Genomic DNA, 25,973 nt, shown 5'->3' with positions numbered 1-25,973 from the left:
ATGTATCATTGAACAATTTTGACAATGTAATGAAATGAAAAAATAAAAAAAAATCTTAGCAACCACTAGTTTGCATCAAGCCTGTCTTGAGCATTTGTCCATAGGTTCTCATCGAAATCGCAAGTAAATATCCTCATTGTTCATGCACCTGGGGAAAAACCTTTTGGCATGGCAAATCCAACCTACATACTGTATCTGATTGATGTCATTGCACTCCTCATCCATGGCCTGAAGGAGTGTGTACGCTCATGGGGATGCAATCATAATCTTCCTGTATTGTAATCATGTATTTATTTTACAGTATTGTATTGTACTATTATTGTAGTGGTCCTGTACGTGGCTCAGTTCATAAGGGGCATGGCACAAGCAACCCCAGGATGTGGGTTCGATTCTCACTGGGGTCACATACCAAAATGTGTGGATTGTTGTCACTTTGGATAAAAGTGTCTGCTACGTAAATGGCATATATTACAGTACTTATTAAATCAATTTTATAAAGCAGTGTGAACCCCCAACAACTTCATTTTGGATCCATGTTTACTGTATGGGGGATGCATTTCTTTATTGTTTTGACTTTCTGGATTATTCGCATATTTATTTATTATTTTATTACTTAGAAACACAAGCATTTTGCTGCACTTTCCTGTAACATCTGCTAATCTGTGTCTCCGACAAATTGCGTTGATTTGATTTGTTACATACAGTAAATCTCTGAACTTGTCAATATCATCATTCTATATACATTCATATATATCATATTTTTCTACTTTACAATATACATTTTCATTATATAGTTCTCAAATCTGTAGTAGACAAACCAGTTTAAATGTAAAATCTATAGGTTTACAAAATGTTTAAGTGATAATCAGTTAAGAGTGGTCTGATTAAGTAATATAAAATTATTTTACAATAGAGAAGAGAATCATATCAAATGTCATGTAAGCATTGCATTGCGAGCGGCAATTACTTTATATGAACATGTATTGCAATGATGCAACATGTATTTGTAGACAAAACACTGATTAAGTTTGGTGAAAAAGTGACTGTATATTTTTGTGTTGTACTAGTTTTTAAACAACTGCCTTTTTTGATATTTGTTTTGAGTTTTGTACTAAGGAAATTGCACAGAAAGAAAGAGGAGAGGCTAGCGAGCAAGAGAGAGTCATCCGGAGGGTAAGCTCATCCCATTGCCAACTCCTCAACGACCATGGTCGCACATTGCTATGGACTTTGTTACTGACCTACCAGAATCGGCCATACTGTAATTCTCTGGTCATCGATCGTTTCTCCAAATGTGCGGTTAGTGACCCGTTTGCCTAACCCACTCAGATGGCTAATATGTTTACCAGGTGTTCCAGTTTTTCCGGTTTTTTCCGACCGGGGACCCCAGTTTGTATCCCGGGTATGGAAGGCCTTCTCGAGCGCTTGGGCATCTCGGTTAGCCTAACCTCCGGATATCATCCCCAGTCCAATGGGCAGACAGAGCGGCTCAACCAGGGAAGTTGGGAAATATCTGCGGCAACATGTTCGCGGCAGCCGCAGGAGTGGAGTCATTCCTTCCTTGGGTAGAGTTCTCAGAACTCACTCATTCACACCTCCCTTGTGTTCTAGGGATACTCAACCCCTGTTTCGTGGGATACCACATCAGGGATGGTACCGGCGGTGGACGAGTGGTTCGTCGGAGTGCGCAGGTCTGGGAAGCGCCCATCACATCTCAGTCAAGCCTCACAACAGCAAAACCTACGCCCGACCCGCTTGAACCTACTCCCTTATCCACCCCGGGCAGCGGTGTGCTGTCTACCAACCTGCGTTCCGGCGGACCTGCAAACTCCAACCCAATTGGTCCTTTCAAAGTTCGGTATATTCTTCACCTACCGTCTGTTACTCCCTCACACTGATAACTCTTCCCTTTCCCTGTTGACCTGTCCATTACGATCTATCCACCAATCACTCACACCTACTACACCACCGGGCTGAACAGGCACCCCTATACATCCACATCTGGAGTCAAGCGCGGGGGTCACTCGTTCTCGTGGACTGGGGGGGATATACCTGGGAGCGGTCCTGGGTTCCGTGCTCTATCCCGTCTCAAGGCCTCTTTCCCACGCTGAGCACCCAGATCATTGGCCAACGACCCAAGAAACCACCCGTAGAGGTAGAGGCCGTCAGGAGCCGGCTCCTGGGGAGGGTTGTGGGATCGGGGTTGGCAGGTCACAGAGTCTACACATCCCGATCTACAGAGAGGGGGATCATCAGACTCGAGTCTGGTTCACCTGAGTTCTGAGCACACCTGTCAGTAATTAGTGTAGGATTTAGGTGTGCTCAAAGCTCGTCGTCAGTTTTTCCATTGTACTTGCTAAGTTTTTTTCAGAGAGAGGGTTTGTTGTTTTTATTCCCGTGTATCCACTTGCCTTGTTGTTTACTCCCAATTGCTTAATCCTCTGCTTGTCTACCCCAGTGATTACCGTCCTCTGATCCTGTGCCTGTGCCCTCACTACGACTCCTCTCCATTTACCTCTGCCTGTCTATCCTGGGGTTTTGACCCCCCCCCCCTCTATTCCCTTGTCTGTACTCTAATAAAGCATCGCTATTCTGCGTTGGATCTTACCACTCTGTCCGAGTATTCATTACAACTACCTCCCGCTACCATGGATCCAGCGGAATTACAGAGCGATGGGAGATACAGGACCGGATGATCAACTCCTACACTATCACGCTGGTGCGGCTGAAGGCACCACCCGAGTCATCCTCTCATTCACCTCGATTTCTCTACCTACAAAACGCCGGGAACCTGCAAATTCGGGTTTCTACTCTCTCTGTATATTCTATTTCATATTTTTCCGATGCGTGCAGGGTGATTTCTATTTCTCTGCTCGCGGGAAAGAGCACTGATTGGCTACTGCCTTTGGCAGCTGAGGTCCCCGAGTTGAATCCGGAGGTTCAGTTCAAGAGACTGTTTCAAGAGGTGTTACGACCACCCAGTATCTGGGCGTAGTGTGGGAGACCACTATCGACTTCAGCAGGCCGTCGCACATCCGCTCCGCTTTAGATTCTTCTAGCAGCCGGTAGCATCTTCTTTCTCATTTTCCAGGGGCTGCGCGAGGGGCGTACAGCTGGGTTGGCTTGTCGAGGGATATCACTCCGCTTCATGATTTATCAAAATAGCCATCTCTATTATAATCTTATAGTGCAACACAAGGCATCCACAGTCCGGGAGTCCTCGATCCCTGGTCCTATGCAATGCACAGAGCGGAGGGGAAATCTGAGGAGGAACCTATGCAACTGGCGTCCTCTAGTTCGGTGAACACTCGTTGCTTTTATGGTCAGTCGTCTTTGTTCGTCATGTCATCTACCTAACTCTCACCATATCGCCTCGTACCGGTGAGTGAGAATCAAGTTTTAACATTACATCAAACAAATTATTTCATTACTTATCTGTGGAGAAAATCTTGAAATTATTATTCCGCGGCTGCCAGCTTTCTGATATGAGTCTTGCTGAGAGTTGGGAGTTCACTTATCCCATTCAACCTCCCCTGCGAGTCATCCGCTAGGCGGTGACCCCATGGGCACTGGGTTCATTCCGCACCCTACTATCAGTTACAGTGGCTCCATACACCAGAAACATCTTTTTTTTCGTCATCCTCCACGGGACCACTAGTTCTCGGCCACCTCTGTCCTCCTACGTCATCTCCTGAAATGGCGATATCCTTGGAGTGTTTAGGGCAGGTTCCTCAATTTCCGTGCAAAATGTCTACTGTGGAGGATACGCAGGGTGCGGATGTCTACTGTGGTCCCTACAGAATACCAGGATTCACGCGCGGGTGTTCTCCAAGGAGAGGGCTACCATCTTATCCACCTCGTCGGGCCTGGACTGCGGGATTATCTCTATCCGAGCTACACCTCCTCGTGGAAAATCTACCCGTTGTCACCGCCGGCGAGCATGAGCCATATATTGATGGGATGCTACTGCAAGGGCCTTTGCCATCGTCTCCCCCCCGCATCCAGTTTTTTCTTTGTGAGGAAAAAGGATGGCGGACTGGTCTTTTATACATATCGGGTTTGCATATTACCATAAAAATCGTTACCCTCTTCCTTTATTCCAGCAGCCCTTAACGGTGGGACAGGCCTCCATGTACGTAAACTGACCTCGGTGCTACAATCTGTGCGTATTGAGAGTGAATGAACTTCATCACACATCGAGGACTCCAATATTGTGTCATCCCTATACTTACCATCGCGCCCTCAGTATTCCAGGCGTTCATGAATACATTTTCAGGGACATGATTATCTTTGTTATTGTGTACATTATACATCCTAATATATTCTAACTCTCTGATACTGTGTCCCATGTACGACGGGTTCTGATCGCTCCTACAACATTCTCTGTTCGAGTGAGAGCCAGAAAGGTATTCCATGTCACTACGATTTCCTTCCTTGGGCCATACTCACTCCCGGCCGGGGGTTACTGATAATCCAAGGTGCAAGCGTACAAACTGCCTCAACCCCAGACGGTGAGGGCTCCAGGGTTCTTAGGGTCATCGCCCCTGTCGCGATGACCAGCTCCAAGAGTCCCCGATCCTAACTGGGCCGGAGGGCGCAGTGGTGCGTTTGAGGGTTGAAACACCGCTTTACACACCGCTCCTATTCTATGTCAGCACCCTACCTTACCGTTCATCTGAAGTTGGTTCGGGTTGGTTACGTGTTATCCCAACACCAAGGTGAGCCGCCTAAATCACGACCCTGTGCTTTCTTTTCAAGGAAGCTGAATTCTGCGACAGCTATGGCTGTAATCGGGGAATTACTGGTGGTGTTGCTCTGGCTGATTTGAGGCAGAGCATCCGTTCCAAGTGCTCCCGACCACCCAACCTGGAGTATCTTCATAACACTTCCCACAGGCATGGTCTTTATTCTTCTTTTTCATCCTGTCTCTTATATCCCCTCCAAATTAAGGCGGTTTCCCGCTTTGAGCGCCACGAAAACCCGTGGACCAAACCTATTCTCCCCATGAGTTACCGTGCTGTCCGGTGGGTGGCTATTATACACGATTCAGGAGAGCTTGCAAGCGGAACCAGCCCCTCCAGAAACCCCGGGGGTCTAAGGTGTTTGTGCCAGCTCCTCTTCGACCTCAACTGATGGAATGGTGCCATCACGTCGCTGGGATCTGGTCATCCCGGAATCACTCACTCCACTCATCGCAATACTGGTGGGATTCCCTCATGTCATTTCTTATCCTGTCTTGTTCTCCATCCTTTCACTACCGGGGGGTACTGATCCATTCCAACTCCTCAGCACCATGGTCGCACATTCTATACTTTTTACCACCTACCAGAATCAGAGGGCCCATACTGTATTTCGTGGTCTATCGTTTCTCCAAATGTCGTTTACCCTACTTTCCTTCGCCACTCAGATGGCTGAACTATGTTTACCCAGGTGTTCCGGCAGTTTGGTGTCCCGGGGATTTGTTTCCCACCCCTTTTTCCCTATGGAAGCCTTCTCGAACCTGGGCATCTCTTAGCCTAACCTCCGGATATCATCCCCAGGCCAATGGGCAACAGAGCGCTCAACCAGGGGATTGGAATTCTCCGCAACATGTTCGCGGCATGGCCCCAAGAGTGGAGTCGATTCCTTCCTCGTAGAGTATGCTCCAGAACCTCACTCCTTCACACCTCCCTAACCCCTTCCAGTGTGTTCTGGTATCAACCCTGTTTCCGTGGGATACCACATCGGGATTACCGGCGGTGGGCCGAGTGGTTCCTCTCGTCTGGAGCCCCATCAACATCTCAGTCAAACCTCACAACACAAAAACCTACACCGCGCCGGAGACCTCCCTCCCACTTTCAGCCCCGCGAGTGTGGCTGTCTCCACCTGGTTGCTGGGCTCCAACCCAGTACATTGGTCCTTTCAAAGTTCAGAGGGCTATTACCCTGTCACCTACCGTCTGTTACTCCCTCACACTGCAGGATAAACCCTACGTTCCCTTTCCCTCTTGAAACCTGTCCATTTCCTTATCCACCAATCCTCAACCACCATCTACACCACCTTTGGAGGATAACAGGACACCACCTATACAGTCCATGAGATACTGGAGTCAAGACCGAGCAGGGGGCATCGAATATCTCGTGGACTGGGAGGGATATGGACCTGAGCTCCTGTTTCCTGACATTATCCCGCTCTCAAGCCACTTTCCCCGCTGGCATCCCAGATCATCCAAACCCCGCCCAGGGGAACCACCCGTAGGGGTAGAAGGCCGTCAGGGCCGGCCCTGGGGGGGGATCTGTGAGGGATCGGGGTTGGCAGGGTCTAGACAGAGTCTACACATCCCCGATCTGCAGAGAGGGGGGGTCATCAGACTCATCTGGTTCCCTGTTCTATGTCATAATTAGTGTAGGATTTAAGGTGTCTCATTTTTTATTGTTCCATTATTTTTGTTTTTTTCGTTATCCACCTGTACCTTGTTGTTTGACTACCCTTTTATCTCTTCACCCCAGTGATTACCGTCCTCTGATCCTGTGCCTGTGCCCTTCATCCGACTAAGCCTGCTCCATTGGTACCTCTGCCTGTCTATGCCTGGCCCGTTTTACCACAGCCCGCCCACCCCGATTAACTATTCCCTTGTCTGTACTCTAATAAACATGCTATTCTGCATTATCTTACCACTCTTCATTATTCATTACAATACACGAAAAAGCTGACAGGGCAGATGCATGTGCTGGTGAATTTCTTTTTCCAGCTAGATATCTGTAGTGCTTGAATGTAGTTACTGAAATGTAGCTGCTATTAGGGGGTTTCCAGTGGTTGCAATATTCACCCCCCTTGTCATTTTTCCTATTTTGTTGCCTTACAACCTGGAATTACAATGAATTTGGGGGCTTATATCATTTGATTTACACAACATGCCTACCACTTTGAGATAAAATATTTTTTTTGGAGTAAACAACAAAATACACCCATCCTTATCATCTATTCACCCCCCAAATCAATACTTTTCCACCTTTGCAGCAAATAACAGCTGCAAGTCTCTTGGTATGTCTGATAAGATGACTAAAATGTAAAAATGTCTCGCTTTACTAGCCATTCCAAACATTGAATTTCTTAAACCACTCAGAGTGTTGCTTTAGCAGTATGCTTAGGGTCATTGTCCTGCTGAAGGTGAACTCCGTCCCAGTCTCAAATCTCTAGCAAGACTGAAACAGGTTTCCCTCAAGAATTTCCCTATATTTAGCGCCACTCCATCATTCCTTCAATTCTACCAGTTTCCCAGTCCCTGCCATAAACGTCCCCACAGCATGATGCTCCACCACCATGCTTCACTGTAGATTTTCTCGTATGAAGTGTTGGGTTTGCCCCTACTAGCGTTTTCCTTGATGCCAAAACTCAGTTGTAGTCTCATCTTCCGTACCTTCTTCCATATGTTTGAGTCTCCCACTTGGCATTTGGCGGACACCAAGCGTGTTTGCTTATTTTTATCTTTAAGCAATGGCTTTTTTCTGCCACTCTTCCTAAACCAGCTCTGTATGTACGGCTTAAAGTCCCTATTCATTCTCCACTGTGAGCTTTGCACTCTTCGGGTTATCTTTGGTCTCTTTGTTGCCTCTGATTAATGCCCTCCTTGCCTAGTCCGTGAGTTTTGGTGTGGGCCCCTCTCTTGTCTGGTTTGTTGTGGTCTATATTTTTTAATAATGATTTAATGGTGCTCCGTGATTTCAAAGTTTCTATCTTTTTCATCCCACCCCTATCTGTACTTCTCCAAACTTTGTCCCTGACCTGTTTGGAGATCTCCTTTCTTCATGTGCTGTCTTGGGTGGTGCCCCTTGTTAGTGGTGTTGCAGACTCTGGGGCCTTTCAGAACAGGTGTATATATGCTAGATCATGTACATTTACACTTACATTGGACACAGGTGACTTTATTTAACTAATTATGTACTTCTAAGGTAATTGGTTGCACCAGATCTTATTTAGGGCTTCATAGCAAGGTAATCATATGCCACCCTTTCCATTATTTATTTTGTAGCATTTTTTGAAACAAGTTATTTTTTTCATTTCACTTCATCAATTTGGAATATTTTCTGTATGTCCATTACATAAATCCAATAATCAATTTAATTCGGCTGTAATGCAACAAAATGAATAATACTTTTGCAAGGCACTGTATGTACAGTGGGGGAGAACAAGTATTTGATACACCTGCCGATTTTGCAGGTTTTCCTACTTACAAAGCATGTAGGGGTCTGTAATTTTTATCATAGGTACACTTCAACTGTGAGAGATGGATCTAACAAAATCCAAAAATCCTTATGATCTTTAGTATTAATTTGCATTTTTTGCATACATAAATTTTGATACATCAGAAAAGCAACTTAATATTTGGCACAAAACCTTTGTTTGCAATTACAGAGATCATACTTTCCTAAGGTCTTCGTTTCTCCCCACTAGATTTTCCCCTTCCATACAACCTTTTCCATCTTCAGTTTTCGGGGCTGTCGCCTGGCAATTACTTTCACTCCCTCAAAGATTTTCTATTGTTCAGGTCTGAACTGGCTAGCCACTCCAATTGAGATGCTTCTTCACGAGCCACTCTTAGTTGCCCTGCTTTGTTTCGGGTCATTGTCATGCTGGAACCCCCTCACCCATCTTCAATGCTCTTACTGAGGGAAGGAGGTTGTTGGCCAAATCTCGCGTACATGGCCCCCATCCATCCTCCCCCTCAATTTCTTCTTCCCCTTTCAACATCCCCCAAGATGATGTTTCCACCTCCATGCTTCACTGTTGGGATGGTGTTCTTGGTTTTACTCATCCTTCTTCTTCCTCCAAACACCGAGTATTTAACAAAAGCTCTATTTTTGTCTCATCAACCACATACCTTCTCCTATTCCTCCTCTGGATCATCCAGATGGTCATTGGCACTTCAGACGCCTGGACGTGTGTTGGCTTGAGCAACCTTGCGTGCCTGCAGATTTTAATCCATGGTAGTGTTTATATTTTTTTTCCTTTGGGACTGTGGTCCCAGCTCTCTTCATGTCATTGACCAGGTCCTGCCCGTCTGTTCTCGGCTGATCCCTCACCTTCCTCATGATCATTGATGCCCCACCCGGTGAGATCTTGCATGGAGCCCCACCGAGGGTGATTACCGTCATCTTGAACTTCTTCCATTTTCTAATAATTGCGTCCAACGGTTGTTGCCTTCTCGGGGCGGCAGGTAGCTTAGTGGTTAAAGCGTTGTGCCATAACCGAAAGGTCGCTGGTTCTAATCCCCGAGCCGACTAGGTGAAAAATCTGTCATTCTTAGCAAGCACTTAACCCTAATTGCTCCTGTAAATCAGCTCTGGATAAGACGTCTGCTACATACCAATTATTTTTTATCATCAACTGCTTGCCTATTGTCCTGTACCCCTCCCAGCCTTGCTGCAAGTCTACAATTTTATCCCTGATTCCTTACTCGCTCTCTGGTCTTGGCCATTGTGGAGGGGTTGGAGTCTGTTTGATTGAGTGTGTGGACAGGTCTCTTTTCATACGTAACGTTCAAACAGGTGCATTTAATACAGGTAATGAGTGGAAACGGAGTGCTTCTTAAAAAAACTAACAGGTCTGTAGACCGAATTCTTACTGGTTGGTAGGTGATCAAATACTTATGTCATGCAATAAAATGCAAATTAATTACTTAAAAAATCATACAATGTATTTTTCTGGATTTTGTTTTAATTCTCTCTCACAGTTGAAGTTCCTATATTACACTCTACCTTTTTAAGTATGAAACCTGCAAAATCGGCAGTATATCAAATACTTGTTCTCCCCACTGTATTTCCTAACCAGGTCCAGTCACTGTTAGCATTACAATAACAACACAACATTCATTTTAACCTATATATGTACTTATCCCTTGTTTACAATGAGGCCCCTGAGCTGGGACTGAATATTATCAATGTGTGATTAGAGAGCATGGTTCTTCGACAATGAGTTAAGCATTATTATACAGTCAGGCTTTGATCAATCTTTCTATCAACCCTTGAGATGAGTTGCAAGGCACCGTGCAGGTGAACCGAGCAGCCGGAGAGACTAAATATCCCCTGTCATCATCACTTTTTAAAGTCTTCATACTCATAATCTTTTTTTAAATTGGTCAAGATTCCTCTTATCCTCTAAATCCAAAAAGCTCCACTGTTCTTTCCAAGTATCTTAATTATCTAATAATTTCATAATGATCTTGTTTAGGAGTAAAATGTAATGGTAATGTATTGTAATGCAGTGTCAATGGTATTGTGAGTGTTTGTGTGTGTTCTTCCTCCACAATGTTCAGGTAGTTATCCATAAAAACTCTTCCCACTGGGCACAAACTGGTTGAACTCACCGTTGTTTCAAAATAATTTTTCAACGAATGTGATGTGTGAATCTACATGGAAAATACATTAGATTTAAAAAAGGTAATCATCTGTGGTCCTCTGTAGCTCAGCTGGTAGAGCACGGCGCTTGTAACGCCAAGGTAGTGGGTTCGATCCCGGGACCACCCATACACAAAAAAAAAATGTATGCACACATGACAGTAAGTCACTTTGGATAAAAGCGTCTGCTAAATGGCATATTATATTATTATTATCTGTTGTTTTGAGGGTGACATTTCAACAGGATTATGTCATCATGGAGTCCCATATCAACATAGACCAACTTTGTATAAAATATGTTGAATTTGTACCTTTAAAACAATGTCAAATCTTCAACGTTAAATCCACTATCAAAAAATAAAATGTGCTGGGCAGCACCTCCTACTGGAGAATGTATCCATCTAAAGAAACCTATTGGTCTCCCATCCAGGGTTTGAACCAAGCCCAGCTAATGATATTTGTCACTGACTAATATAAACCCACTAACAGAGGGGTGAGTAAGAAACTGCTGAGACAAACATTCCAGGAGGAAGGAGACTTAGAAACGATTTAAACATTCTATACTGTGGAAATTTACAGACCGCCTAAAGGTGGGCAGAGCAAAGTTCCTTTGTGTGAAGTCATATATAAAAGCTGTGTATGTGTTTTGGCGGCAGAGCTCTCATGATTAAATAATACAAATAATTCTTGCTGGTTGTGGACCTTGAATAATTCATGATTAAAACCAGGCTTTACAACCTCTGGGAATATTCAAGCTTGAGTTTAATTAGAGATAGAAATTCCGTGACACCTAGTCATAGACTGTTCTCTCTGCTACCACACGGCAAGCGGTACCGGAGTGCCGAGTCTAGGTCCAAGAGGCTTCTAAACAGCTTCTACCCCAAGCCATAAGACTCTTGAACATCTAATCAAATGGCTACCCAGACTATTTGCATTTCCCCCGCCCCTCCATCTTTTTGTTGCTCTACTCTCTGTTTATTATCAATGCATAGTCACTTTAATAACTCTACCTCAATTACTCGACTAAACCGACATTGATCCTGTATATAGCCTCGCTTATTATTTTATTTTACTGCGAAAGCTTTAATTTATTTGAAACTTTGTATTTATTTTTTAGGTATTTTTTTGGGTATTTTTCTTAAAACTGCATTGCTAGTTAACTTGACGATTTGATTTGATTTATCTTTAATTATACAATTATTTTGTAATGACCTTACTTACTTACTTTGTAGTAAAATGTAAAGGTAATGTACTGTACTGCAAATGTCAAGAGTAATTGTCCCTAGAGCATAGAAGCTTTTTCTAGGTGAAATTCAAAGCATTATTCAGTCTTGTCGCCAGTGGAGAAAATGGGGGATTTCTTTTAAGTATTTTAGTGTTCCCTTTGAAAAGAACTAGAAAAGACCAAAAGCCATTTCATTATCTCACAGCAAGCCCTCTCTTACCATCTTTCCATGGCTTGGTAATCAACTGAGCTACAGGCGGCCGACACTTAGAGTGCTCTGCTTACCGGCTCACGGACCAGAGCTTCTTCTCTAGGGTACAGATACAATCCTTGAAATGTGGTTTTCTTCTGGGAATAGAACATTAAAAAGATAGGGCTACAGCTACACTGACGCTTATGCTGGAGAAAAATCTAGTAGTAATTGAAACTCCAGTACTTTAACAATAAAATGTGTCTTCTTACCTTGGTGTTATGCTACATTGTGAGAAGGAATAATATACAAGTTATAAAGCATTATTGTTGTTCACAGCAACATAGATCTCAGATAACTTTTACACTAACAATTAACTAAATTGAGCCTAACATCTGAATCAATCAATATAACTATAAGTGTGTAGATTACGATTTGTTACAGCCTTCGATATGTACGCTTGTTCTGTAAAATGTGTCATGATTAGAACGCGAATGACTATCGGGAATGCCACCTTCAGAATTATAGTAGCACTTGGAGGGAGATCCATGCTAATTCTGTTCCCGTGAAATTGGGAGTGAGAGATGTCTCACAGGGATCCAATCAAGGAGCAATTAAATCAAACGAAGGGGATCTGATTAATTGGGGGGATGATGCAGTCTTTCTATCCTATCATAACACCCACACCATCACATACCACACAAGCGTAGCACACACACTCACTCACACATTTTAACATCCCCAAACCAACAGCAGTGGTCTCTACTATACAGCATCTTGCACCATATTTACAAAAAATCTGTTAGCACCAAAAGGCTTCATTTGGCATAAAATACACTCAAACAATAATTTGCTGAGTTAAAAAATAACTGAGTCCATATCCCAGGAAGTTAGACAGAGGATGCATCCTAAAATGGAAATGAATGGAAGCACTGTTTTTTCAAAGTCAGGTAGTTATTTTAAGTGATAATGCCCGAGAAGCAGGTTTTGGGTCTTTGCGGTGAAGTTGTCCTGTCCCCTTAGCAGAAAAACACCCCCAAAGCATAATAATGGTATAATAATAATAATAATATGCCATTTAGCAGACGCTTTTATCCAAAGCGACTTACAGTCATGTATGCATACATTTATTTTTTAGGTGTAAAGAGGTGACCCGGGGATCGGGATGCCCACTACTGACAAGCGCCGTGCTCTACCAGCTGAGCGAAGAGGGACAAAATAAGTGTTTCCACCTCATGTTTGACGGTGGGGATGTTGTTCTTGGGGTCATAGGCAGCATTCCTCCTCCCTCCAAACACGGAGAGTGATGAGTTGATGCCAAAGAGCTTCGATTTTGGTCTCATCTGACCACAACATTTTCACCCAGTTCCCTCTGAATCATTCAGATGTTCATTGGCAAACTTCAGACGGGCCTGTATATATGTGCTTTCTTGAGCAGGGGGGACCTTTGTGCGGGTGCTGCAGGATTTCAGTCCTTCACGGCGTAGTGTGTTACATTGGAGTTTTCTTGGTGACTATGGATCCCAGCTGCCTTGAGCTCATTGGACAATATCCTCCCATGTAGTTCTGGGATGATTCTCACCGTTCTCATGATCATTGCACCACGAGGTGGTTTGCATGGAGCCCCAGGCCGAGGGAGATTGATGCAGTTTTTTTTGTAATTTCTGTTGTCACCTTCTCACCAAGCTGCTTGGCGATGGTCTTGTAGCCCATTCCAGCCTTGTGTAGGTCTACAACTTTGTCCCTGACATCCTTGGAGAGCTCTTTTTGGTCTTGGCCATGGTGGAGAGTTTGGAATCTGGATTGATTGATTGCTTCTGATGATAGGTGTCTTTTGATACAGGTAACACCCGAGATTAGGAGCACTCCTTTAAGAAGTGTGCTCCTAATCTCAGCTCGTTACCTGTATAAAAGACACCTGGGAGCCAGAAATCTTTCTCATTGAGAGAGGGGGTCAAATACTTATTTACCCTCATTAAAATGCAAATCAATTTATAACATATTTGCGCTTTTCTGGATTTTGTTGTTATTCTGTCTCTCACTGTTCAAATAAACCTACCATTACAATTATATAGACTGATCATGTCTTTGTCAGTGGGAAAACGTACAATAAATCAGCAGGGGATCAAATACTTTTTTTCCCTCACTGTATAGTCCCGACACATATCTAAGGTTGCTACACAAGTCGGCCGGTCGTTCGTTCGCTGCCAGAGACGCCACCCAGTTATTCGGGTTCTGTATCTATGGACGCAACCAGCCGCTCGCTCTAAATGTTCCATTGCCACTGGCTGGCAACGCTTCCCATGCTTGAAGCCAGACAACTACGGCTAACTTACGGTCATGTAAAAAGTAGCTGCATTTGCATTTGTGTAAGCTGTTTTTTAGTGACATTTATTTGGATACATCCATAACAATGAGCTAATGAGTGCTCAATTTTGCCTGGCATAGAAAATGTGTCACTCGTCAGGGACGACTGTTGTTCAGAGGAGCTAGCTAACAACGCAGCTAACACAATCACTTTGTTTCGTTGTACCTTTTTTCAATGTATATTTCTTTGTAAATATCCATAGAAATCTATGGACCCAGTTATACGATCTAAATGTTCCGTTGCCATGATGGCTGGCAATGTTCTTATCCCTTGCTTGCCAGCTAGCAAACTTTGGCTAACAGTCACATCAAACAGCGCAGCCAGATTAACAGAAAAGTTGTTGCATTTGCGTTTGTTTAAGCTGTTTTCTAGTAATTGTTTTTGGATACAACCATAACAATGAGCTAATTATGTGCGATTTCGCCTGGTATAAAACATTTGCTCCCTCTCCAGGCCACTGTTCAGAAGACATAGCCAACTACAGCTAACACAATCACTTCAAACTGAAGCTGGAATGACAGCAAACTTGCTGCATTTCGGGTTTTCTATTGACATTTCTTTGTATATATCCATAAAAAGTATGTTGAATGGCTGAGAAAAGCTGCCTGCCTGTCTGTCTGTCCCTACTCCAAACATGTTCATTACCATAAGACAGCTGGAGACTGAATTTCAATATTGAAACAATGTTGCAAATGTCGGAGAGACAGACAGCAAGGTTATTACAAATCTCAGCTGTTGAAAACCAAATGCTAGTCTAAAAGAAATGGGAGATAATGTCTAGATGCTTTTTACAGTGTGGATCTGGTATATACATTTCCTGGCTAAGCTTATGAGATAGCGGATTGCGCAGTCAGATGGAACAGAGTAAATAGGCATTTCAACATCATAGATTTAACCGGTGGTAACTTGTGGAATAGACCAATCAGCATCCAGGATTAGACCCACCCATTGTATAACTTAACATAACGAGGTCCGGCCTAATTGATTTGTAGTCCCTTTCACCGTCAATTGACAATTCTATAAAGCTTTTATACCTACCATCTGCTAATTACATTTATTATTTTCCCTTTTGAATTTGTAATGGCGGAAATGCCTATTCAGTCCATCCTGGATTTCACAGGGAATTTTTGTGACATTTCCGGGCAAAAATGCTTGCTTTTGCTACGACAATTTTTACATTCGCAGGGCATTATGCAATGTTTTGTCAAATTTGTTAAGTTTGTTGACATGTGGCTTGATTGAACCATATTATATGGTAATTGTGTGTGATTGGTTGAAATTGCGAGTCCTCTTTTGTACTAGCTTAAACCGACAGGTTTTTATGGGGGATTTAAAAAAATGTTACTTAGATTGACGCATCGGGTGCTTCAATAGACTCTTAAAGATTCATGCAAGGAGAACAAAGTGATTACAGTAAGTGTTTCTTTTTACTCATGTTCCCGATAACAGACAATCAGTGTGGAATGATGTCTCAACTGCAGTGGCTGGTTAAGGTGAGGGTATTCTGAAAGATAAACATACCGTAACAGAAATAACAGAGTTCTGTGTGTGTGTGTGTGTGTGTGTGTGTGTGTGTGTGTGTGTGTGTATGTGTGCACGTGTGTGTGTGTGCACATTTACGTGCGCGTGCATGCATGTGTGTGCATGTATGGGTGCGTAAGCATGCATGTGTGCGTGCGTACGTCTGACAGCGCAAGTCCATGCTTGTAAGCGTGTGTGTTTGTTTAAAATGTTAAACACCAATTGCAATACACATTCATCTTCTTGCAAAAATGTAATCGATTTTTGGTCCACCCCTCGAGTAATAACACAGAGCTTTTTTTCTCAATGAAGCAATTACAAACATGCTACGTATGAATTCATACTCCGAGTCCCCTTAAACAGACATGATGCAGCATCTGTTTCAACAGTTCTCTTTGATTAATATGTTTGAATCCAAGAAAATGTACTTTGTAAAAAGGCTTGACAGTCAGCTTGCTTTTAAAGTGCACTACTTTTCACCAGGGTCGTAGCCTATGGCGTCAAGCCATCTTCTCATTGGTTTGATAACGGAAGGGTACATAAACCTGTTTTTCACCACTGTCGCTCATCTATGTCTCGGCCAATGATGGTCCATGTCAAGTGGTGCCTCGGTCCTTTTCCCTATGATTTATTTATTCCCACTGTTTCATTAGGTCCCCATTAGGAGCCACTAGAATTGATTGGGCTGCAGAGCTCAAGTCTATGAATGTGCGCCTATGACGTCGTAAGCATGACAGGCCTGTCTTCTGTATTTAGTCTGAGTTCAAGAGGGCACTTAGGTAACTGACTTGTTTCTTCTGATGAGTGGCTGAACAGACCATGTTCAGGATATTAACCATTTCCTTCTGTGATGGCATTTTGCCCTCTTAATGCATGTACTTTGGTACTTCCTCTATTTTGACCCCAATAACACATGTGGATATTACTGTCTGGTCCTAGCAAACTATACACCAAATATCCTCATCGCAAAAAAATTTGTTTAAACAGTTTGTTGTGTTTAATCTGTTAACGTGATTAATCGTTTGTTTAAGAATAATATGACATTTATAAAATGTTAAAGTATGTTGGAACCAGAGAAGGTTGAAAACCTCTATCTGTATTAACACTATTTTTAAAAAATTCTTTAAAAGATATTCTCCGGTACTTTGTATTCTTTTAACCAGTATTTCTGAAAGTAGCCCCACGAGCAAAAAGTGGTCCCTGAAAATGGTGTACTACGTCCCAAATGTGCAGATATGTGCACCACGTCATTGCTCTCTCTCTCGCTCTAATCTGTTTTAATTTTGCTAGCTGTCAGTCAGATAGCGAGGGTCTGAAGCTCATTGTCTGAAACTCGAATTGCTAGGGGGCTGGCCCACGTGGGGGGTTAATGTAGGGAAAATGGCGCTGCACAGCTTCCAGAAAACAATCGCTTTCAAACTAGGGATTATGTGGCTAATTGAGGTAAAACAGTAATTTTGCTCATAGATTATGCATGTATGAAGTACACATTGACACATCCAGCCCAAAGTGGGAGGTTTAAAAAGACTTACTAGTCACCAAAGCATGTCTTTAACTCAACTTCCTCATGCAGAAGCCAATAGGAATGTAGAAAAAGGAACGGGTCAGGGAACGACCTCTGAGGCAACTCCTGTCCTGACAGCTCATAAGTTTCCCCTAGTAACAGATCTAGGATCAGCTTCCTCTCCCCCCAATCGTATCCTTAACCATTAGTGGGGGAAATGAGAAACTGACCCCAGATCAGTATCTAGGCGCAATTTCACCCTACAACATCCTGACATTGACATTAAACTTGTCTAGTCTGGTGTCTTTGCAGAGCCTAGGTAAGTTGTTTCAAGTCCTACAAAGTTATTTAGGCCTGTCTAGACTTATGTGATTAATGAATGTTAAACATTTGACATTTCATTACAAATGTCCATTTATCTTCCTTACACACACTTTACTGTAGATCAAAAGAATGCCTTTGCCTGCAGTCACAATTTGGCAGACTGAATAAGTGAAATAAAACGTTTGATCTTATTTACTTTTAAATGAATAGAATTGAAAGTGTTTTGAAATAGAACTGTGTGGAAATGTCATGGTAGGCTAGTGAGTAAAAAGAGGTGAGAGCGTCTGAAAACAAATGGCTTCAAAAGTTGTCAAAGCATTTAGTCAGTAAGCCAACCCTTCACAGATTAAATGTAACTTTGATGTGGTATTTCTTCGTCGTGACTTTGTAATGAATGATGGTACTTCAGTGGCCTTCGACCTGTTGCACTAGTGATAGATTAACCACACCTGCTGCATACAGTCATCTCATATGACAGGCACATATTGCTTTGGCAACAAAACATGTTTTTGACATACCATAACAGGTGTGTTGTATTGGAACTGTTTTATTATAGCGCATGGCGCAAGTATAGTCATGATGTCATATACAGTGCCTTCGGAAAGTATTCAGACCCCTTGACTTTTTTCAACATTTTGTTACGTTACAGCCTTATTCTAAAATTGATTAAATGAAACAATTTCCTCAGCAATCTACACACAATACCCCATAATGACAAAGCGAAAACAGGTTTTTAGATATTTTAGCAAATTTAGTAAAAATAAAAACAGAAATACCTTATTTACGTAAGTATTCAGACCCTTTGCTATGAGACTCTAAATTTATTTTGATCATCCTTGAGATGTTTCTACAACTTCATTGGATTCCACCTGTTGTAAATTCAATTGATTGGACATGATTTGGAAAGGCACACACCTGTCTATATAAGGTCCCACAGTTGACAGTGCATGTCAGAGCAAAAACCAAGCCATGAGGTTGAAGGAATTGTCCGTAGAGCTCTGAGACAGTATTGTGTCGAGGCACCGATCTGGGGAAGGGTACCAAAAATGTCTGCAGCATTGAAAGTCCCCAAGAACACAGTGGCCTCCATCATTCTTAAATGGAAGATGTTTGGAACCACCAAGACTCTTCTTAGAGCTGGACACCCGGCCAAACTGAGCAATCGGGGAGAAGGGCCTTTGTCAGGGAGGTGACCAAGAACCCGATGGTCACTCTGACAGAGCTCTAGAGTTCCTCTGTGGAGATGGGAGAAACTTCCAGAAGGACAACCATCTCTGCAGCACTCCACCAATCAGGTCTTTAAGGTAGAGTGGCCAGACGGAAGCCACTTCTCAGTAAAAGGCACATGACAGCCCGCTTGGAGTTTGCCAAAAGGCATTAAAGACTCTCAGACCATGAGAAACAAGATTCTCTGGTCTGATGAAACCAAGATTGAACTCTTTGGCCTGAATGTCAAGTGTCACGTCTGGAGGAAACCTGGCACCATCCCTACGGTGAAGCATGGTGGTGGCAGCATCATGCTGTGGGGATGTTTATCAGCGGCAGGGACTGGGAGACTAGTTAGGATCGAGGGAAAGATGAGCGGAGCAAAGTACAGAGACATCCTTGATGAAAATCTGCACCAGAGCACTCAGTACCTCAGACTGGGGGTTAAGGTTCACCTTCCAAAAGAATAATGACCTAAGCACACAGCCAAGACAACGCAGAGTGGCTTCGGGACAAGTCTCAATGTCCTTGAGAGGCCCAGCCAGAGCCCGGACTTGAACCCGATCGAACATCTCTGACGAGACCTGAAAATAGCTGTGCAGCATCACTCTCCATCCAACCTGAAAGAGTTTGAGAGGATCTGCAGAGAAGCATGGGAGAACCTCCCCAAATACAGGTGTGCCAAGCTTGTAGCGTCATACCCAAGCAGACTTGAGGCTGTAATCGCTGCCAAAGAGTGCTTCAACAAAGTACTGAGTAAAGGGGTCTGAATACTTACGTAAATATGATATTTCAATTTTTTATTTTTAATAAATTAGCAAAAGATTTCGACAAACCAGCTTTTGCTTTGTCATTATGGGGCATTGTGTGTAGATTGATGAGGAATCCATTTTAGAATAAGGCTGTAACCTAACAAAATGTGGAAAAAGTCAAGGGGTCTGAATACTTTTGTAAAAGATGATTGGGCAAGTCGGTCCGCATGCATCCATCGTAAAAATTCCAGCGAAGACAGTCGCCTGTGTTATGTTACATATTGTTTCATTAAAGTCAACCAAAGTGATATTCGCCTCCGGATTCTTCATATAAAGCATAACACTACAACAGGGAGAGGATAGGGTCACTGTATATATCGCTTGCAGATCTACCAGTATCTCGTCATATGACAGGGAGGGTCCTGGAGAGTTACTTTGCAGGCTTTTGTTCAGGCCCAGCACAAACACACCTGATTGATATAATCAAGGTCTAGACTGAAAACGATGTTAATATAACCTACATGTTTATTTAGGACAAGCCTCCACTGCTGAGTATTTTAATAAGAAGTTGACCACAACAACAACGTCAACTTCACCATACTGACTGCGATTTTTAACAGTAATAATAATAATAATATTGTTTTTATTCATCCACAGCATTACCATTTCCAGTGGAATTAAAGCCTGCATCATAATTTGCCGCCTGGACGGGAAAGCCATTGTGTTGTCAGCAGCCGCCCAGGGCATTGGAAGGGCCGCATGGTAATATTTACTCCATTTACACATCACAACCACACTGCTGCACAATCACATTTCACACACAATTATTTATAGATGATACGGTCCATTTTCTAGCTTATAATGTTAATGCATCTTCCTGGTTCTTGTTATGAACATTTAGGCCCTTTAGGCTGATTCCTGCTATTGCTGTAGCTACACTCTCTGTGGGGAAAATATGGAGAGAGAAAACTGTTCAGTTTGTTCAGGATGGTAGAGCCAACATAGCTTTCTATTGTAAAGGCTGGTGTATACTTGATCTAGTGACTGTCTGTAGACACAGTCTAGTGTAAACCAGCCTTAACTCAAATAAATGTTAGGCATATGTCGCTTTGGTGACTGAATTGTTGTTTCTGTCCATGGGCTCCACTATCCTGACATGCACTCTCTTTTTCCATTGACGTGCACTCTCTTTCCATTGACGTGCACTCTCTCCCTCGCCAAGCCCCCGCAGTGTGTGTGTTTGTGTGTGTGTGTGCGCGCGCGTGTGTGTATATGTGTGTGTGTGTCCGGTACCAACAGGTTTGTTTGTGAGGGTTCTTATCAGCCAGAAACATGAGCAAAGTTCTGCAAAGCGCTAGAGTATACGATAGTGCTGCAAAGTGAAGTGTCTATTTAAAATAAAGTCCTCATTTCTAAAGTGATGGAAAGAGTGTAGTGTAGTGCTGTAGCCTCTGTGGACATATTATAAAGGCAATTGATACCAAGGCCTTGCAGCATCTTACCATGACATGAAAATCTACAGCTCTAGTTTGAGATCCCTGAAGAGGTATTTTCAGGGATCTCAAACTAGAGCTGTAGATTTTCAGAACAAAGATTTTCCGCCTACCAAATAATATCCTGTAACACTTCTCTCCAGACTCCATGCTCTGTTTGCACATTCATTATTAATTACACACATCCAAGAGTTCCTCTGGTTTCCTCTGGTGCGATGTCTTGCCAGAAAATAAGGGCCTAGTTTATAGGGCTTAGCTAATTAGTAATCACTGCTGGGATTGGATCACATTGCCCATGTCTTGATTGGGTTCCTTGAAGCAATGCTTCTTGAGGGAGGTGCCATGTGCGTGTGCCTGTGCCCGTGTGTCCGCGCGTGTGGGCAAGAGCCACTGATATCTATTCAAGCAGTTTCAGATCAGAAGGCAAAAAGCCATCATTACACTGAACACACTGAGAGGAGTGAGGGGAGAAGAAACCTACGTACAGTCTCATTTGAACATTTTACTGATTTTTTGTGTGAAAAATCTAGATATTCTATCTTTATACATTATAGGCCTTTTCCGAAGAGGGAGCCCAAGTTACAGCAACAGATATCCATGTAGAGTGAAGGAACTCAATGTCCACCCTGGTAGTTTCTTATGGTTTACTTATGCCATCTCCTGGGCATCTTGAGAATGAACGAGTGCCCATTGTTCATACAAAAATTATGTTTGTCATACAGATTTGAATGGTTTGCAGAACTTCCCAATGATGGTCCACTAACTCTATGCCTAACCTTGCTATTAACACTAACCTTAACCCTAAATCTAATCCTAACCTATCCCTAACCTTGACCAATTTTTATGATTTGAGAGCAATTGACTCACATTAACATTACAACTCTGACAGTGTTAAACTCATTAACGCTTACCTCTCAGGGTAGTAGAATACTGGTATTTTCAAAGGCTGCATAAAAACACAATTCAAGGCTTTATATCTTGCTAGCCTCTTTCTAACCTCTCACCATACATTTCAGTACTCAATGTATTTCTATGACATGGTCTATGATCAGAGTAGTTTATAGCCCACAACCATACTGATTATCCAGCATATAGGTCAATGGGTGTTAATTAACCATGCCTACTGTATATATAGACTAGATATTCCTCTCAGATAGTGTACGGTCCTACTGCTCTTTTCCGTGCATGCTCCTCTACCCGCACCTACTAATCCTGTTAATCTAGACACAAATCGCCTCACATGATCTAGTGTGCAATACATCCCCCTACGACACATCTCCTTGTACTAGGTTTGGCTTATTGAAGCTAATCATATGTTGATGTAGCCAAACTAAACGCTGTGCTCACCAGCATTCAGTTTGGTTTAGCCAGGCTAACGTGTATTTAAATAGCTATCGAGACCAAAGTGGTGGATGTGACCAAGAAGGACAAAGTGAAAGGTCTGGCCAAGGAGTTTGACCATGTAGAGGTATTTTTCAATGTTGTTCCAAGTTTAGCTTTTTCCTGGTCTTGTTTCACTCTCATCAAATCGCTTATTTGTGTAGGAACTAATGCAATTAAAACATTGACACATTTAATTAACAAGACACATTGAGCCACCACACTTTAGCTTGGGCTCATTTCCAGCATTTGATTTGCACCCACTGTCCCTAAATAGCTATGGCACTGTTGTTAATCATTGTAAACCTACAGTAACAACAACTACTTATATTTGTTATTTTGTTTAAACCAGTAAACAAGATACATGTTTGGCACTTCTCTCTCCACTCACTGTAAATGTCCAACAGACATTGTTCCCAGAATCCCATGGGCTTACCCTCCACTCTGTCACCAACCAATCCCCTTAATGGAGGTCACTAAGATGCTGCCCTAATATTTAGGTCGGTGTCACCCTCAGAAGACCCACAGTATAGACAGTTTGTTCACAGGTATAAGGCTGATCTGCACAGCACTTTGCTCAGGCCCTGTGAATAAGCACTCTTGTCTCCCTCATCTGTGACACTGGTCTGGAAGTGGAAGAGGGTTGACTTGAATGAGAATTTGGTGGTGCGATGTCTGGTACAACCAGACTAGCTCGACTGAGGTGTCAACAGGTAGATGGGCAAAGGTGAACGAGAAGCGATTGGTGTTGCTCCAGGTCGTCTCTTATGCAGTCATATCTCACACCTGGAGAACCATATTAATATGATAGCAATCTAAGATTGAAAATGTATGCACTCACTAACTGTAAGTCGCTCTGGATGAGAGCGTCTGCTAAATGACTAAAATGTAAATGTAAAGATTCACAGAGCAACTGCAAAAATGACAACCTGGAACACTGCCATTTTGGATCCTCAAATTGGCCACCGCCCATCATCATCCTCTCCCAGGTTCGTCCATTTCGGCTCCAAACTGGACTCCAAGGAGACCGACTGGGATTTCACCATGGAAGTCAACGTCCGCAGCATGTACCTCCTGCCCAAGCTGACTCCCACCATCAAATCCATCACTCCACTACACATTTTTTTGGGGTCATTTAGCAGATGCTCTTATCCAGAGCAATTTACAGGAGCAATTAGGGTTAAGTGCCTTGCTCAAGGACACATCGACAGATTTTTCACCTAGTCGGCTCGGGGATTAGAACCAGCAACCTTTCGGTTACTGGCACAACACTCTTAACCACTAAGCTACCTGCCGCCCCACATGACCTCTGACCTAAGGATTACAGGAATACATATGTCCATTCTGCCCCTTTTGTTCCCTGATTATCTTATTATCCTATTGTAGTCTAGAGAGAGAGAGAGAGAGAGAGAGAGAGAGAGAGGTGCTGTGGTCAATTGACTTACATGTTGTTTTTCCTTCGACTGCTCTCCCACCCGGATTAACTACATTGCATTGAGCCATGGGATATAGGATGCTAACCTCTAGCCACTACTCCTGGCTTTAACCATAAACTGACCAAATTACCACAAAGTGTAGTCTTAATTAGCGCTCCTTAGCATACAATGCATCCATCCACTCTTGAGTTGGCTTTTATTATAATAATCAGCTGTCTTTTATGTAGATAGGGAATGCAACAGCACCTTCAATTTAATAGTGAGTAGTTAATAGTTATTACTAATATCTGACTAATTTGATGAAACACTTTTTGAACACAAAGTCAATAAAGTCAATGTCCTTAAATTGGTTTCCCACTACCCTTCTTAATCAACTTTGTTTTTTCACCTCAGATGTTGGCCAAGAAGTCTGGGAATATCATTAACAATGCATCAATGGCCCAAAAGGTAAAGTATCACTAATGTGATTTTGTATTCAAAATATGATATCAATAGACAGTACAATTCCTGAACAGCCAATGAGATGTGTCCTATCTGATCCTGTTATCTCTGACAATGTAATTAGTCAAGCAAAACGTAGGCGTGACAAATCATTGTGTGTACAGCACGTCCAAATCGTCATGTGTACAGCACCTCCAATGCTGCAGTCATTGGTCTCACCAAATCTAGACTAAGTGTACAAAACATTAGGAACACCTACTCTTTCCATGACATAGACTGACCAGGTGAATCCAGGTTAAAGCTATGATCCCTAATTGATATCACTTGTTAAATCCACTTCAATCAGTAGATGAAGGGGAGGAGACAGGTGAATAAATTATTTTTAAGCCTTGAAACAATCAAGACATGGATTGTGTATGTGTGCCATTCAGAGGGTGAATGGGAAAGACAAAATTTTGAAGTGCCCTTGAACGGAGTATGGTATTAGGTGCCAGGCGCACCGGTTTGAGTGTGTCAAGAACTGCAACACTGCTGGGTTTTTCACGCTCAACAGTTTCCCGTGTGTATCAAGAATGGCCCACCACCCAAAGGACATCCAGCCAACTTGGCACAAATGTGGGAAGCATTGGAGTTAACATTGGCCAGCATCCCTGTGGAATGCTTTCGACACCTTGTAGAGTCCATGCCCCGATGAATTGAGGCTGTTCTGAGAGCAAAATGGGGTGCAACTCAATGTTAGGATGGTGTTCCTAATGTTTTGTTCACTCAGCATAGGGCAGCCGATTTCATTGAGCAAGGCATTCGCTGCAACTGCGTATGCCCTGGCAAGCACTGCACTGACACCACCCTCCATTCCTTGTGGGCGTCCCCAGGGCCCTGGCACCCTATTCCCTATGGATCCTGGTCAAAAGTAATGCACTATAAAGGGAATAAGGTGCCATTTGGGATGCATTCCTTGTATAAAGTCTGATTAAAGTGCCTCTCCATTTTAATCATACACTCTACCATGACTCAAGGAGAACACATACTGTGTTAGATTATGACACAGACACACTTGAGGACTTATGACACAATACCGGAGTGGAATATCTGAATGGTACCAGCATGTCTCAGTAAGGACCTAATATGTCTGTAACTTTAAACCTGTCAAAGTTGTAGAGATGACCATGTAGTACAGAGATGGTCAGGCAAGCAGCCATATAATGGCTTATGGCAGAGGTGGTAGCTTCCCCTTGTGAAAACGTGTATTGTTGTTGCTTTATCATTGTGGTGTACCATTAGCCTGGGTGCCAGTCTGTTTCTGCTCTCTTGCCAAATAAGGAGTTGGCGAGTGAGAATAAACCAACTGGCACATTAAAAGGACCCATGAGCACCAACATGTGAAGTTCATAGGAGCATGTCAAATCTGGTGTCAAATGCTGCGTCTATATTATTTAGAAATTAAGGCATATATACATTTTTCAACCATTTTCTATCCTAAATATTAGGAATAAGCGAAGGCTTTGATTTCTGGTCAAACAGATGAAAAAGGGGTCTTAGAAAATATCTACCAGAAAAAGTCTTAAAAGGTATTCAAAATAAAGACCCCTGCCAACTAATATCAACACTTATATTTAGTTTTGGATAAATGATTTGCCTTGTGTATGTTTAAGAAACATTGACCTGTGCCTTGAAATTCCGCTACCAAAAACCCACAGATATTTTCTAACTTCTCTCCGTCATGAGGGAGGATAATGAAAGTTCAAAGAGGCAACAAG

The 25,973-nt window shown here is 42.9% G+C and overlaps 1 pseudogene; it reads left to right on the top strand.

The window, feature by feature from the left end:
• The first annotated feature begins 357 nt into the window (after positions 1–357).
• Positions 358–25,074, top strand: LOC123481325 (annotated as a pseudogene).
• Positions 25,075–25,973: the final 899 nt, after the last annotated feature.

Source organism: Coregonus clupeaformis, unplaced genomic scaffold, assembly GCF_020615455.1.
Source record: "Coregonus clupeaformis isolate EN_2021a unplaced genomic scaffold, ASM2061545v1 scaf1209, whole genome shotgun sequence".
Lineage (NCBI taxonomy): Eukaryota > Metazoa > Chordata > Actinopteri > Salmoniformes > Salmonidae > Coregonus > Coregonus clupeaformis.
Note: the sequence above shows the minus strand (reverse complement) of the source record. Positions and strands in the feature narration are given on the sequence as shown.